This window comes from Aulostomus chinensis, chromosome 1, assembly GCF_037954235.1.
Source record: "Aulostomus chinensis isolate RoL2024-O1b breed Wild chromosome 1, RoL_Achi_v1.0, whole genome shotgun sequence".
In the NCBI taxonomy this organism is placed as follows: Eukaryota; Metazoa; Chordata; class Actinopteri; order Syngnathiformes; family Aulostomidae; genus Aulostomus; species Aulostomus chinensis.
Genome location: NC_141320.1, coordinates 61,612,761 through 61,630,500, shown reverse-complemented (window position 1 = coordinate 61,630,500; position 17,740 = coordinate 61,612,761). Strand labels below are relative to the sequence as shown.

At 42.3% G+C, this 17,740-nt stretch overlaps 1 long non-coding RNA gene across 1 annotated transcript in view; it reads left to right on the top strand.

The window, feature by feature from the left end:
* The window catches only part of LOC147272627 (uncharacterized), a 208,066-nt gene extending 194,603 nt beyond the window's left edge, over positions 1-13,463 (top strand). The window contains exon 7 of the long non-coding RNA XR_015115929.1: positions 12,761-13,463. This is a non-coding gene — a long non-coding RNA (uncharacterized LOC147272627). The remainder of the gene's footprint in view (positions 1-12,760) is intronic.
* The last annotated feature ends 4,277 nt before the right edge of the window (positions 13,464-17,740 follow it).

Sequence of the window (17,740 nt, the reverse complement as noted above, 5' to 3'; positions counted from 1 at the left end):
AAGCCTCTCTTTTCTATTCTTGTCTTAATATTAATTTCTATTGCTACTGTCATCTTATCATAGCAAACATTGTGATGTTAAATAAATGCTTAGAACCTGCGTGGCACCAAAATAAACGCCGAGAGCGACTATCTGCCTCAGTGTGAAATCGGAGCTTATCATCCCTCTGATATCAGTTCAAAACTGTTTGCAAAGCTGTTAAAAGTTTAATTTTAGCCTGGCATAATATTGTGAGCATGTGCTTGGTTTTTTGTGGTTTACTTGGCCAACTCCTGCACACTGGGTTTCCTCCAACATGTTCACACGCACACGCACACACACACACACACACACACGCACGCACGCACGCACGCACACACACACACACAAAATTCCCCACCATCTGGGGCCAATGGGAGTGATGTGCTGCGCTCAGCTCCCGAGTGTCGGAGCACGCAAGAGCAGGCAAACTCCCGCCGCCGCCCCCCCCTCCGCCCCCTCCGCCCCCTCCCCATGACATTTTGGAAGCCCCCGGTTGGCTGGCCCTGAGATGACTAATGATCTAGAGAGCTGTTACATTCTCAGATGACACGGTCACTCGTGCACACACGCAAAAACGCATAGATGTGGGGTGGGGTGATAAATGGAAGGGTTAATATGATGAAGAAATGAAATCTGCTGCTCCTTCGGTGGCGTGGAGACACACTGCTCTCGCTCTTGATGAGTTAAAACAGCTCATTCAAGGCCTGATCCATTCCATATTGTATTAGGAATAAAACCTTTTGGTGATAAACTGCCTCTTTCCGTCACGATTATAAACTCAAGGAAGTTATATTTTAGACTTTTCCGCCCAAACTGTTTTGGCCCAACAACGATAGAATGATTTCTTTCTAACAATGTTGCCCAAATGTGTATGTCGCCTTCCAAGAACTCACAAAACAAAAAAGAATGTTTTGAGTTGACGAAGATTTTTTTCTTTTGTCTTTGTGACTCCAGATTGCAGAAACAGCGAGCCATGTATATTTAACTTGAAGCTCATGGAGACCGGCGACTAGAAACACAGTAAAACATCCATTTACAAACTCGAACACAAACTCCGGTAGAGTCTATATTTTCATTTTCCAGCCATATGCTCGATAATCCACGAACACTCTGGGACCTGAAACTGCTGCCATGGTTCAGGCTTGGTTTGTTCTCAGAAATCAATGCATGACGAATTGCATGTGTTATTGCTGGCTTGGGACTGATCATTTTCTTCGAGCGTGTGTGTATGTGTGTATATGTGTGTGTGTGTGTGTGTGTGTGTGTGTGTGTGTGTGTGTGTGTGTGTGTGTGTGTGTGTGTGTGTGTTGATCTTTAGCGTTTGCACTATCGCCCGACAAAAACCAGCTCTAAATACAATCGTATCTTATTTTTTCCTCCCGTAAAATTGCTGCATTATTCAGACAGGAAGACCTGCCAGCACAGATAGACACACATTTTCATAGCAACATGCTGAGGACGGTGCAGATGTAACTGGTTTTTACAATCTTGTTAGCCCAAAAAAAACCACCTAAGATTAATTTAGAGACTCATGACAGCCCTTTTGCATCTTGACTCCCTGAATATTCATCGTTTGGCTGATTTGAATGTTCCCAAAAGGCTCTTCCACCATAGATCCTGAGCTTAAGAGCCCCAAAAAGGCCTCTCGATATGGCAATTTTTCAATCAAACAGTTACTTTGTACTACATTCGAAGATATGTTGCATGTTTTCATATTTTCCTTCGTACGTTTGATTCTGCAGCTCAGCCGCTGCCTCAGACATGCGTGGTCGAGCGCACCACTGCTTCTTTTCGAGCACCATGCGGCGTCCGTCTTACATGAATAGGATCAGGAAAGATTAAGGGTGATAATCCATGCATAGCATTATTTACAGAATATTGCATTTCATTTCACAGACCTTTATTTACTTTGGATTTAACCTGGAGGATGCAAATGGAAGATGTGCAAAAACACTTTTGTGTCGTGATTCGTCTTTCTAAAGGATTACACCTCCATAGGTAAGAGAAATAAGATACATCTTCTCTGAGCCACATTTTAAAAATCTTTTGCAGCGTAAAATAACGTGAAATTACTCCATATTTCCATAACTAACTAAGTACCAAGTTTCTTTATTAAATTTGAATTTGCATATTAGCACACAACAGAGCACATTATGTACACACACGCATTCACGGGCATGAAGAAAATCCATTGTCCAAAGTCAGAAGGTCAGAGAGGCCCCGATGTCAAGAGTCCTGAGCCGCTTCATCCATCTGAAATGGCGTGAATTAGATTTAAATAAATTACTATCTCTGCTACATGGTTTGCCCTTTCAGGTGAGCAGAAGAAAGTAAAATATTCCGCAATACAGACTCGGAGGGAACATCGCTCAACAGAGGCGACGCATCAGGCGGACTATAATGTTGTTTTTGGGGTTTAGAATTGGTTAGGAGGTGTAATAACATCATCTGTCACCACGCGGGTTGTGGTTCACTCTGTCATAGCCAAGTAAAAGGAGCCAGATAACCTTTAAACAACGCGTCAAATCGCAACAACGTTTCGCTTTTCTTCTGGCGAGATTGTCTGAGCGCGTAATTAGGCGATGAAAGCAGCTCCTCCTCTTCACTGTAGCGCCCTTTGACACGTACAGCTTTGTTTTGCTTTTAATAAAAAGCTTAAAACTTCTTTTGCAAGCATGATAAACAGCCCAAACCTCTTCTCCCCATCCCCATGCCTCCGACAGACAGCTCCTCCCTGGGGCTAGCTAACGAACGGCCTGCTCGATGAACCAAAACAACTAAATGACTTGTTGTTCCTGCGACGCGCATCAAAAGCCAGGTGCATTTATGGCACTCTAGACAACGGGGGTTGAGGAGATCCGAGGCATGCTGCTTGTTAGTGTCAGTGAGTCAGCTCAGCTGGGCAAAGCGAGAAATACCAAGGCGAGGGGATCAAACACTATCCCCGAGTAATAAAAGCAAACCGAATAGGAAAGGCACGCAAAGGATGGCGGAACGACTCCGGCGGCAACCTTCTAGGTTTAAGACTGATTATTTTTTTGTTGCAAGTGTTAGTGACAGTAAAGTAAATGTCATGTTGAGGCAAAAAGCTGGCATGATCTCTGTGTTAAGGGTAACAGCAACACTGCGGCATGCAGGTACAGCAGAGAATAAATGCAGGGCGACCTTTGCAACGGTCATGCACCACGGCCATGATTACTCTTAAGTCTGGTTTTCGGCATGGGGACGTTAGCCTGAAAAGAGAACTGGGGAGCTAATTAGAGTAGATAGTTGGGGTCCTGGGGAAGTGACTGACAATTACCCGGCTGAAGTCAACAGCAGTCCAGCTGCTCCAATCAATTCTTCCTAGTTAACACCCGTGGCTCTGCATAATGAAATAATTCTAAATAGAAGGGGGGTGGGGGGGTATGTTGTTGATTTTGACAGAAAAAAAGGGGGGGGGATTAGCTTTGTCTGAAACCGAGGCTCGCGCTAGCTCAATTACCCAAAAAACAGATTTAAAATTAATTCCAAAGATTAGTCATGATCTGTGATACTGCATCGGTTGATGGAGTCACGCAACTGTGGCAGCTCTCAATAGGCTCCTCCAAAGGCCCAGTCTTTGCACAATGAACACATTAACTCTGAATATAATGCAGAGAATGTCGTTATCCATGCTGAGCTGGGAAATTGAGTTTACTCAGATGCTCAGTAGCATTTATGATATGTGCAAATCTGGGCCACAAAGCCTGAGACGAAGTTGCCACGGCGTGAACTGACTCTTCCTGGCTCACCCACGTGAAACTTGGCGTTGTGGAAGTTATCGTCAAGGCTAGTGAACAACAGTTTTGTAGCTTTGTCAGACCTGATTACCTATGCGGGATCTTTTTACAATGGTTGTTGTTTTCAACTGCTGACTTTGCCATGGCAACATGCTGCCACCTGCTGGCTAACAATAAACCCATAAAAAACGTTTTTGAGGGTTTTGGCGTTGCTATATTTGGAGCAAGAAACTGGTGACCAAAATTTGGGGATTGATGCTACAGGTTTACAACAACATCCATCCATTTCCGACTGCATATCCTGTTTGGGGTTGGGGGGTGGGGGGGTGGAGCCTATCCCAGCAGCCTTCAGGCGAGAGGCGGGGTTCACCCTGGACAGGTCACCAGTCCATCACAGGGCCAACACACAGAGACAGACAACCATTCACACTCACAGTCACACCTACAGTCAATTTAGAGTATCAATCAGCCTCGTCCCCTCTTGATGTCTTTGGACTGTGGGAGGAAGCTGGAGTACCAGAGAGAACCCACACAGGAACAGGGAGAACATGCAGACTCACACAGAAAGATCCTGTGCTGGAACCTGGAACCTTCTTGCTGTGAGGCCACAGCACGAACCACTGCACCACCATGCCACCAGTCGACGGCAAAAATTAGTTTAAAGAAAAATTAAACATATAACAATTAGAAGGCATTTTATTTAAATGTACAGCAATGAAGTCGAACGATTCAACGCCCTACAGCCCAGTGCACAGATTATTTGATTTGATGGCAAGCAAAAGAAAAATGTTTACATGGAATACAAGAAAGCCTAGAAGTAAACAAACAGTATGAAAATAAATAAGCATACAATTGACAGAACTGTGCAATTAAAGTCTGTATGCAATCATGCAAATGTGTAAAGTCCAACTATTTGTTTTCGTAAGTTCAGAAAGGTAATTAATCTGTCTGCATCCATTTAGAATTAATAACAAAATTAATTGGTCTGGAGCCATTTACAGCGTATGTTACGTGTAATCACCAAGCACAGCAGATGAGCAGGATGAATTACTAATCCCCGCTTCCTCTTAATTAACAGCAATATGTCAAAGAAAGTCCTCCTTTAATATCATTTTGGAAGCTAATTCACACTTTTTTTGGACACGAAATACACAAACAACAGATGACACAGCAGCTATAAATTAACACCTTGACAATAGATGTAATGACACCACACACCGTCCGCAGCCAGCTTGAGTGGAGCATCTGGCTGGTGGCAGAGCGCAAAGCAAGGGGCGTCGACTAAAATCTAAATGAGTATCCCAACAACAGCTAGTGGCCAGAAGTGGAATTGCATGTCCTGAATGCCTTCTGCGATTAAAAAAAAAGGAGGGTGTCAGGCTGCAAACCACCACCGACCCGCCTCCTGATGGCATTTAAAAGATGGTAAACCAAAAAAATTGTGTTTCAGACGCTCATAATTGCTTTACATTTCCAAACAGTTTACCTTTGTTGTAATCTGTCCAACACCACTGTCCTCCCGAAGGAGATGTAATAATGTCATCCAAATCGTGCTCGACTGTCTCTTGTATTTCTTTGACCCCTGAAGTGTGTGCGTGTGTGTGTGTGTGTGTGTGTGTGTGTGTGTGTGTGTGTGTGTGTGTGTGTGTGTGTGTGTGTGTGTGAGATATTACATTTGTACCGCTGCCCCTGACAAATTACCGTTTGGGGACAATGAGTTGATTTCTGTCTTGAGTATGGCAAGGTTAGCCTCGTCACTTCCAAAATACCATTTAGTTCAATAACTGTCTCATGATACCAGGTATTTTTCTGCTGCCTGCCCAAGTCTGGGGATTTCTGTTAGTTAGATTTATAGGAAAAGGATACAAGAATGGCGGCCAACAGTCTCCACACAAAGCCTTCAAGGTGTAGCCGTGATTCTACAACTAGTGGACAGGAGCGGAACTGCACCTCCGTGAGGAAACAGGACATGAGAGAAATAGGATCACAAGACTTAGGGTTTTTGTTTTTTTTCCAAGGGCCTTTGATTTCCTCCCATCCTCATGAAAAGCACTTGACAAGGAAAAATAATTTCTTTTTCTTTTATATTAAAAATCCCTCAGCTGGTCCAGCGCTATTGTTACCTCTCTGAAATCATTAATTCTGACAGTCTCTTCTCAAAGACGCGTCCTGAAATCCTTTGTTGTTCCAGCACACTCACGGCTTTGTTTGGCCGAGACGTCCCGTCATCACCATGATGAAAGGCAGGCGAGTTTCGTAGCAAATTTTTAGTTTCTTATGTCACTGAAGAGGTATTACACTCTTACAGGCTTCGACACAATCGTGTCAAAGAGCAACGCTTCTTGACCTCGTGCAGTTTGAGAAGTGCGTTCACAGGAACAACTTATGAAAGCGGCGGTTTTCACTTGACTTCCTGCAGATATTTGATTTAGCTTTTTGCAAATTGAGTCGCACAGAAAGAAGACAGAAATTCCTCAATGGACTTTATGCTCCGACAAAAAACACAATTAGGCTTGGATTCATAAATGCAAAACTCCATGCAAGCAAATGTAGACTTGTACAATGAAGAGGAGACGTGTGTGTGTGTGTGTGTGTGTGTGTGTGTGTGTGTGTGTGTGTGTGTGTGCGCGTGTGTGCGTGCGTGTAGGGATCTGCAGAGGGAGCATCAGAGCGCTTGATCTGTCATCACGAGGACAGAGACAAAGGCTGACTGCCAAACGCCACGGCACAGACATTTACACACACACACACGTTTGGGGGTTTGGGGATACGGCGACACAATATTGTTTCCTGTGAGTCAGCTAATCTGAAATTGCCGGAGGAAATAGTCACAAATGTCATTCAAATGTCAAATTTTGAGATTTTTTACTAAAACTTTCTTACAATGCAGACGGATGCAGGGTCGCTCTTTACTGTGAGGTTTTTGGGGGTTTTATTTAAGAAAATATCCAGTTTTAAAACCATGAGTGTACTCCCACAATCCTGGTGAGGCAGATTTGTTTGTTTTGTGTGCGTGTGCGTGTGCGTGTGTGCGTGTGCGCCCATGCGTGCGTGCGTGTGTGTTAAATCTTTAAAAATGGATGCCCGTGTTTTGTTTTTGACTTTCCATCAGCAGTCATTGAACGTACTCAAGAAACTTCCAGTTGTCTTCGTTTTTATAGACTGCTGTGCTCTTCATACACACACACACACACACACACACACACACACACACACACACACGGACGTACCCATGCACACATCAACAGTTTCCCCAAAACTATATACGTGTGTTCCAGTTCTGTATCTGTCACAAAACGAATCTTACGTCAAAAGAAACTGAACTTTCATGACTGTGGAAAATCCTGTTACTTTCTCCAAAGTTATCTCTCAATAAAACCGACGCAACAGGTCTGGAGTCTCAAGCTGCACTCGTTCAGATTTCTTTGTGCCATCAAAGGTCTCGCTTATGGCATTTTGAGGGCCAAAATTTTGCCAGTTCAAAAATGTGCCTGGAAGAGCAAGATTTTTGAGTGTGTGTGTCAAACACACACCGTTTTTTTTATATGCATAACAGGCAGATTGAGGATTCCCCGTTGTGTCACGTACCTGTGTCCTGCTTTATTTTGTGCATTTTTTAAAATCTTTTTAAGAACACACACACACAAACAAAAAAAAATCTAAAAACTGTTTATGGCAGCCACCTGTTTGGTGTGATTGCCTGATCCAGGATGATGCAACGAACCGAAAAACCGATCCAGAACTTTGTGTGACCCTGATGCTGCTACCTGTCCTTCCGGCAACAGAGGTCAAAGGTGCTAAGTGAGCCAACGGGTGCAGTGACTGCAACAAAGGACTTTTTAGCATTAAACTTGTCCGAAGCAGCCATTAGATATAGACTCTAACCCTTGTATTTTATTCTTTCATTTGCCGGCACAGCCTGCCAAGTGTTTGCTCCCACAAAGACAACACACAGACAGCATTCAAGAGAGGATATTTAGCTCGGCGTCCATTGTGTGAGACTTTTATGTGCTAAGTAATTTGCCTAGTTACTCAGCAAAGCATGCCGGAAACCACGCGGGCCTCATTCTATCCCTGACATTCTCCACCGTGTCACTCGAGAGCGTGACACCAAAGGTAATAGTCCTTGTCCCGCTATCACCCCTCCACCATCGTCCTGGAGTCTTTGTACTTCTGAACATTTGGTTGGAAAGGCTCATCCGTTTAATAGATATGTCCTGATTGTCGCTGGGTTTATTTATTTTTAAATATTCCTCTCCTCCACCAGCCCACGCCGCCGCAACACAATGGCTGCAGTCTGAAGTTCAAGCGGTTCTCTCTGTTGTTTGCAAATGCCAAATGTGAGTGTCCCACGACGGCGAGGCATCAAACAGCAGTTTTTCACCAACTCATTTATTCCCTCCTAATTGACATGAAGCTGCTACTTCATCTGCCAAAGTAATAAGCTAATGCTCTCTGGCATTGACTGTTTGTTTGAATGATTAATTTCCCCTGTGAGTATCACACAGTTTGGGACTATCAATAGAGAACAAACAAGCAAACAAAGACTTTCCTTTATGACTATGACTTTTGATTTATTTACCCCAGCAGCCATTGCCAATATATACAGTCAAAGTCCTGAAATGTTACATGAAGTAGAGTTGGATAGGGTTGGAAAAAAAACGACTGAGAGTCAGAAAATGTCAGCGCTCCGTGCGCATTGAAGTATGCAGCATACCTTTAGGAACAGATAACCTGATTCAAATTTGAGCGTAGCTACAAGTTAATGTCACATAGGCGCCCTTGTGCACCACATCTGACACGGGACTCGTTTTGTTTCCGTTGCCGTGTCGACAGGAGTAAAAATTAATGGCGTCGATTTCAAGCCGTCAGGAGTTCACGGAAAACTTTCCATCCAGGGGTATCGAGTCCTGAGGGCAGATGGAAAGAAAATAACTTAGCTAAAAAACAGAGAGTGGAGAGGCAAGCGTTCCCTCGGCTCAGCTACGTTAGCATAACAGGCAGTAACCTATCAGGTGCTGTTGGCTTCCCTGCGGTCCGTTTTCTTTGGCTTGGTTTGAACGTGCTTTATGGCAGTAATCCAGTTCCGTCGTGTTTTACGATCTTTGGCAGTTTGATAAAATGTTCTCCTTTTGGCGCGTCCAACTATTCTGGCGTCTGAGTTTTTATGAACGTCTCGGGCGATGGGACGAGTTAGCGGCTAGGATCCTATATCTGGCAGTCATTTGAACAAAACACTTTCCTGCCAATATGTTTTGATCTGGACTGTTGCATGCTGGGATTACATGACATTCGCTACTGGAGCTGCATTTCAAACTGGCCAGTACATCTTACTTTACAATTGCTGGGACGACACACGCTCCTTCCAAACCTGAACTGCACTTTTGGGATGAGTACAGTATTCTGGATCTGAAAACTGGTGTGTGTTGGTAAACTCCATGCCAGGGACAAGATTCAACAACATATGGTGGCACGATGGGCCAAGGAACTTGTTGGCAGGACCGATGCGTGTGATTTAATGAGGTTTAGAGCATGGGAACCTCCTTAGAAATGGCCAGCGAAGCAAGATTACCATAGCTTGTGCTGTTGAAGTTCTAAAAAAGCCGGTAACATGATTTTATCATGACTACTGTATGTGCTATTTCCTTGCTGATAACTCCCCTCTTTGTATGGCAGGCGTCGAACTCAAGGTACCTGTGCGTTGATGACTGTCTTCAGCTCCATCCTCCCATCTCAGCTCAAAGTAATCATCAAAATACAGTGACCTGGTCTCAATCGAACATTATGCATCTTGCAGGCGTTGAATGTGTGACATGTACTTTTAGCGAGGACATTAATGCATATATATATATATATATATATAAATATATGGAGCTTCTAACAATGAGGTGGAGCGGGCGAGTGCCAATTAGCCCATGATATATGAAAGGAAGCACTCATTAGGTTCACTTTATTTTCTGTTGCTTAAGAGGGGAGTTTGAATCACGATGCATCATAGCGCTTGACTTAAAAGGGACTTTTGCAGTCATTATGTCTTTGAACCACACCAGTAAATGACTGCAGTGCATTATGTGAGCACTTCTTTTATGAAGGGAATGACTGCCTCATTTTATACTATCTGTCTCAAGCTGCGGGATTGTTCATAATGGCTGACATCACCGGCTACTTTGGGGGCAGTAAATCGCCTATGAAGGTGTTTAATCTGCAAATATTCAACCTTTAGATTGGATCAAGTCAGATGTTTGCTTTCATTGGTCTTTAGATTCTAATACAAATATAACTTCATGGAGATGTTGAGCATTAACATTTTGATAAACAACTTGTGTCAAAACAGATTGATTTCCTTGATTACTCCAAGCATGGGTGAGTGTTTATTTGCTGTATCTTTCCAACTTAAATTATTTGATGATTGAATATTCAAGTATACTTTTGATATCTTGTTTTTGGCGATCAGAAATCACTTCAAATTCTGACTAGGGGAACAACCACATTTTATGGATATATTAAGTTTTCAAGTTTATGAGTGTGATTTAAAGATAAGTTTACTCTTAAAATTGATTTTACCAGTGATTTAGGCCCCAAAAAACTGTATTGAACTCTCCATAATGAAAGTACAAATCCTTCCACCCCTCACATTTGATATTTTAAATTTTTTGTCTCTTTTTCATATGCAGACCAAGCAGTCTGTCATTAACAACGTGTGATACAAATAACTGACAATAAACTATTGTGAAATAAAAGTTGCATCAGGCTGCTCGTCCCCGTAGCCAGGCGCCCCTCCGTTGCTCTCCATAAGCAGAGGCCAAACATCCAAAACATTTCTGTTCCACGGCAAATTTTTTGCTGAATATTTTTTCACCTCTTTCCTGAAAGAACAGAACTGGCTTGACTTATTGCATGAGCCGTTGCTTCATCAAAGCTTCCTCATTTCAATGTGTAGGATGCCACCTGCTAACAAGCTTGTATCTGGTCCGAAAACAGCAACAAACAGAAAGCGGAAGCGGCGGACAATGTCGTCTAAAATAGTCGCCCAAAGGCAAACTTGCAGCATTGTTCTGATAAGCTAGAAGAGCCCACGGAGAGCTGATTAATGTAGCTGCATCAAACATGGTTGGTTTGGTTTGTCAGGAACAAGCAGAGGAACAGGCCCCATCTGGATCGTCTGATTTCTCTGCTCTGAATTTGTAGGCTAAATAAGAGCTTATGTCTCTCGCCCACTCACTCTCTCTCTCTCTCTCTCTCTCGTTTTCTCTGCTCAAACACCCGACATCACACAAAACAACACAGTAATTACTTTAGTATTAAAATGACGGGGACAGACATGAGTGGATGAGTTGATCCACACAATCCACAGAAGCACATAAACAAGTTTCATCCTGCCCCGGCTAAACAGGCAGATTTAAAAACAAAACAAAACATGGAAACGGAAGTCCTGTCAGTGTTCGCTTGTGTTCCATGTTGGGAAGCAATACCTTCAAGCCAAGAGTGAACACACTCAGCAGAGCTGTCCACTTGTGATCGGATCACATCAGGACCAACCTTAAAACCGGGTGTTACAGGAAGTGCAGGAATTTTAATGCTTGGAGTTTTGGTACTGACAACACAGGATGGAATAAAACATTTAAAAAAAAGCCTGAGGCCTTGAAGATGGCTACACCCTGGGGCCCCCATCTTCTCATAAGCCACCCACACCCATTCTAAAATGGAGACGTAACTGTATAATATTCAATGTAAAGTGAAGCTTAAAAAATATGCTGGTGCTGCCATCCGACAAGAAAAGGCACTCAAAAGTCACCCAGTGGCACAAGAAGTTGAGTAAGGTTCAATTTTATGCATGTCCTCTGATGTGTGGAAGCAAAAACCTGGAGACAACCCATCAAAATCTCTCTGGGAGTGCAAAGATTTCTTTTCCTTCTCAACTATGTAAAAGAGCTTCAAACTCAAGAGAGGAAAAGCTGATGGTTGCGGTCAAAGGCTTTGTGAATCTCTACACGCCTGACAATGAATGTGCTTAACTGAACTGCTCTCATCTTAAACAAGGGTTTTGAGTTCCCTGAAAGATCTCTAGTATCCATAAGTGGGTATTTGAAAGAAAACTCATAAAATTTACTTTGTCTTCATCATCATTTTCAAAAACGAGATGAGAGTGAAGACCAGACACGAGAGGTTGTTGGGAATCTGTCCTGATCACAAAAGCTTGATTACGAAGGTGTTGAGAACTACCTTCAATACAATGGGACCAATGACTTTTGAACCAATAAATTCAGTTTCAAAAGTGTTTTGAAACCATAAAATGCAACAGAGTGTTGTGTCTTTGATCGTCACTGATTATATTCCTGCCGCGAAGCAAAGACCCTTTAGATTTGAATATAGAGCAGCTGATTCTCTGAATGTGGGAGTTCAATTCATCACGTCAGTTAGTGTAGATTAACAACATCAGATAATGAATAAACCGTTGAAAAAAATTGAGTTAGTGATTCGAAAATGGTTCATGATTGTGTTTCAACAAGACAAAATGAAAGTGAAGGAACCTGACCACTTCCCTCCCTGTTAGCCAGACGATCCAGTGATTGCAAACCATCACTGGCTACATTTACACGGGGAGCATTATTCTTTATGTAAACAGTATTTTGTAATAATCACCGCCTGAACCAGGTATCAATCGCGTGTCAGCAATAACCAGTGGAATATTCTGTCACATTCTTGAAGTGCACTGCGTAGATGTAAACACCTTCATTTACATGTTGTCTTATTTAGAGTCAGTCATTTAAAATCATCCTCAGTCATATTAACATATGGTGTCCCACAGGGTTCCATTCTTGGACCTTTATCATTTTCCATCTACATGTTGTAAAACTTCCAATTTTCAATAAATCATGACATAAGTTGCCAATTATATGCTGATGATACCCAATTCCATCCTTCCCATGAATCCTTAAACACCAATAACCTACCTAATCTCCACATGTGCATTGCAGATTTCAATAACTGGATGGCCCAGATGAAGCACACAACCATGTCACCCCTCATCTTGGCCCTCGTTCTTCCATCATCACTCACTCTTGCACAAACCTGGGGATCACCTTTGACGATAACCTCAACTTTGATCAGCATGTCTGTGCTGTTGTCCAACCATGTGTCTTTCAGCTAAGAAAAATTGGTCAGTTTCATGTACCTTGAAACTTTTTTTTTTAAAGGAGAGGCTTATTATTATTATTTATAACAAAAAAGTCATTTATTCATTTTCAACTCCTTTATGTTAAATGTTCTCTTCCTTACATTCTAAAACTAAGCCTCTGTACTTCAAAAGATTTGTACAAAATGTTTTTTTTTATTATTTTGACAGTTTTGTAAAGGTTAAACCATCTCTTGAAACCAAAGTTGCTCCACAATGTGTAGTATTTCATTGTTAAACAGGTTTTCTTTGTGAGATGAAAGCCCCTACGTTTTCACATTCTCTTAGTTTGAATCGGACTACATTACAGGGCGATAAAGAAGCATGTGGTGGTACGTCTCACCTCAGATTTACATTAAAAAGTGACTGAGACGTCATATTTTCATGGATGCATCAATATGCCTGGAATTACCTTTCATTCTACTTTCACAGTTAAAATGACTTCTGACCTCTTGGTATTTCCATCTTACAGGGAGCATTTAAAACCGCCAAGGCCATCACAGATTCCGTCCTGTTGGATTTTTCTTTCTTTTTTTGTAGCAGTATGCAACTGACAGATCTCAGAAAATCGGACTGTTTATACTGCTGTGTTCCATGATTCATGCGACCATAAATAAATGATTCATAACAGTGTGTGTGTGTGTGTGTGTGTGTGTGTGTGTGTGTGTGTGTGTGTGTGTGTGTGTGTGCGTGCATGCACGCACGCACGCACTGTCATTACAGTTTTGCTGCATCATTACTGTCTGGCTTTCAGAAAGAGATTTGACAACAATTTGATCTGTTACACAATTTTGCAACTTCTGTCTAGCTTTGTATTGTCTGCACGTGTGTGTGTGTGTGTGTGTGTGTGTGTGTGTGTGTGTGTGATCTCCATCTCATACCCCTCCTCCATCGCTGTTACATCACTTTTGCAGGGGTTGTTGTCACCTAGCAGAGCGGTTGTGTCTGCAAACCTGTACAAGCAGCTGACAGATATTCGCTCGTTGAAAAAGGTAGAACACACACACACACACACACACACACACACACACACACACACACACAAACACACAGACAATGTGCTGTGGGGATTCACATAACTACACAAATACAGCTTGAAAGTATCATTCTCCTCTGGTTTAATTAAATAAAATGTTGTCAAATGAGTACAATTTCATTTACCTCCAAGGGGATGTTGAATTAGAGGAGTGGGAAGGGCAGGAGACGGATAGGGAGGAGAGCTAACTGCATGTCTCGCTTTGTGGCGTGACCCTTAGGGAGAGCTCAATGCATTTCCGCTGTTGCTTTATCCGTAAACAAGGCCTGGCACTCTCCGACAAGGACTAAGGTATTTGTTGTAATTTTCTGTAATCTCTCCTCCAAGGACGTGAATAAAAATTTATCTGACCCAGAAACTAGCAGGCTAATAATGGATGTAATTAACACAGCAGGGAGACTGATATGATGTTTATGCCACGTTTATCCCCCTCCCACTATACCCTAATTCCTCACTCTCGTTCCCCCTCCACTGCCTTCTTCCTTAGCTCCCTCTCACCCTCTCACTGTATCTCCCTTTCAATCTGACTCTGCATCCCACGCCGGATCAACAGCGCCACCCAGTGTCGGATCCCCGCTATGACATTTTTACATAACTGTTGTTGATGGGGTTTCATTTTGAACATCTGTTCATATCTCTTCTTTTTTTTCTCCCCTCGCTCATTATGGCTGTTAGACTTTATTGATGTCAGCTTTGCCTGTGTATTAATTATTTATATGCACGCCCCCCCCTCCCCCTGCCATAATGAGTTTGAAAAATTAAACAACACTTTGTTGGTTGAGGTGGTTTCTGGGTTACTATCATGACACCCATTTTCTGTTTTAATAGCAAGGTGAGAAAAACAATATTCTTGCCTAACAGTTTGTTTTGGACGTGTAAAAAGTGAACACACACCACGGGTGTGTGAGGGAATCTCATGTTGCGATTCAGTCCTTCAAACGTACACGTTATTGATGGTTCATGGAGTTTTAGCAGAGTTTTAGACAAGTAGAGGGCACTTGGAGAGCAGATACTTTGGTTAAGGCAACCTCAACCAAACCCAGTGTAAAAAAAAACGGCCATTTTTTAACTGGCTTTCATGGATTGAACCCCAAATTGCCTGGGTTCTTCCACACTCTGTGCCACAACCCCCACACCAAGTTTGCTGGAATTCGGCTCCATCTTTTTTGCCGCACACCAACGACTTCATGTCCTTCGGTAATTATTAAAAGCCCCATTGAAATATTTCTTTCCGCGTCGTCAAGGTAGAGCTAACAAGTCTGTGGAGGCTGAAGGTAGGAGGAGATATTAGCGATTGGAAAACAAAAAGTTTGTGAGATCCTGCAAAAGTTTTGATGTGGCCACTGAACGCGCCAGTTTGGCTTCCGACCAAAATACTCGAAACAGCTTGGAAAAGCTGTGGAAGTGTCACGGAGGAGTCTTTAGTTCAAGACTCCTTTCATGATTTTCATGATTCCCTTTGTTTCTAATGAACTCAGCCAGGGCCACAGGTTCTTTTTTGTTATTGTTGTTTTTTTGTTTTTTTTGTGACTGGTGAGAAGAACATTTTAGGCAAATCTCAAAATAGAAATAACTCAGTCTCTCCCAGGATGGGTGTGTGAGCGCATTTGTTTTAATGTCAGTGCGCTGGAAGTGCAATGCGCTTACAGGATCTCTCTTGCTCTCTAAAAAACTTTCCCACTGGTTTATTTTTTCCTCTCTGGAGGGCTGAATATTTGCGAAGATCGCCAGGAGGTGGTGTAAAAAAAGGACAGGTTTGAGTTTTTGAGGAAGTTTCTGAGTTTAACAGCGACTTCTCATTTGGAAAACGCTTCATTTCGGCTCGTCGGTCCGACCCGAAAAAGCTTTCACTGGACAAGAGGTGAAAAAATAACAACAACAACAAAAAACCCAAACAACTTCCTTAAAAAATCAAGTCTGGGTGACCTCTGGGTAGAACATTAACACAGCACTTAAAAGCATTTCACCTCAGGGTGTGTGTGTGTGTGTGTGTGTGTGTGTGTGTGTGTGTGTGTGTGTGTGTGTGTGTGTGTGCGCGTGTGTCTCAAGGGGGTGCAGGGCCAATGAACTCGTGATCAACTTAATTCAAAATGTAAATTTAAACAGCTCCCCTACAACAGACGCTGAACCCTGGATCCGGAATGCTTCATTCATGCACTGTTAATGAGGATAATTGATAGATGAGGATTTCTCTTTACTCCAAATTTAATTTACTTAATGAATCCGCTGAACTCATGAAAAGTGACAAGAGCTGTTTTCATGCTAGTTACGGTCGGCGTCAGTCAGCACTGGTAATGGATGTGGAATTTTAATGTAGTTAACGGATTCACATTAAACCAACATGAACCAACAGGTAATTTCCGAGAACTGATTATCGTTTAATCCTCATCAATAATCTATCAGTTTGCTGTGCTGCGTTTCACCAGAATCCCACTAGGAGGAAGCACTGAGCAGCACGTTCAAGCCACATGGAAATGAACGGTTTCAACAGGAGTGTGTTGCGAGACAGACGGATGCATTTACCAAGAGGGTTGCATTATGGGAAGTGCAGTCCAGAAGACTTCATCTGTTTGTTTTTGTTTTTTTTTTTAAATACTGGATAAATATTGATCCAAGAAGATGGGGGGCAATTTTGTGTAGTTCACTTCATGTGCAATATTTCCTGATTGAATTGGCGTTCTGTCTTTGTTTTGTTTTTGTGTGTGTGTTTTTTAAAAATGTATTTCATTTATAAATCTTAAAACAGACGTAATTATTGAGGTGTGATCTCAGTAACGTTGTGCACCACTACACACACAAAAAGCAGAACAACTTTTTTTTTCCTCTTTTGATCGACCCAGCTTTTTTTTTTTTAAGTCTATTTCTTTTGTGCGTCGCAGATCAGTGTCACGGTACATGTATTTTAACTCACCCCCCCCCCCCCCAAAATACAGCAACTACACACTACTACAACTACCTACACACTACACACACACTACATACTATCCCTGCCGAGCTAAAATGTTAAAAATGTATATTGTATGTAGTTACTAGAACAGTACATGGACATCTACAGCATTTCTTTGTACAGGTAAGTATTTGCTCTGGTCGTGTCGGTAAGCTAATGTCAGATAATTAGCTAACTGTCAAGCTAATTAGCTAACTGTCAAGCTAATTAGCTAACTGTCAAGCTAAAATGCTAAAAATTGATATTTTAAATATGTAATTCAAATCCATTTCTTCTCATTGGTAACAGAAAGAGTACATTCATTTTACAGCATTTCTTGGTCAGGGTATGTAGTTTTAATTAATTAACATTAAGTTTAGGGCCAAAACAAACAAACAAACAAACAAACAAACAACAACTGCCCACTGAAACTGCCAAAATTTCATTAAAAGCTAAAAAAAAAAAAGAAAAAAAAAAAGGACCATTCCCTCACCAACTGCCTTTAAATAGGGAAACCTTCTCCAACTGTTTACGTCACGCAACAAATAATGCGTTGGCTGTGCAGCAAATTTGCATTCTCTAGAGCCTTTGACACAAGACTCTTACCCACAGAGGCTCCGGTGTTGAATGTGCAGGAACAGTAATTCCCCCCCCCCCCCCCCCCCCCCTGTGTTTCACTGAACGCAAGGTCAACCCTCCCACGCTGTCGGTACACATCATCAGCGGGTCCCTTGAGGTATTTTGTGATGAGATACTGTAGTACAGTTCTTGCTGCGACCTTTTCCCTTCAATACTCCATCTGCTTGTAAATTTAATTTTTC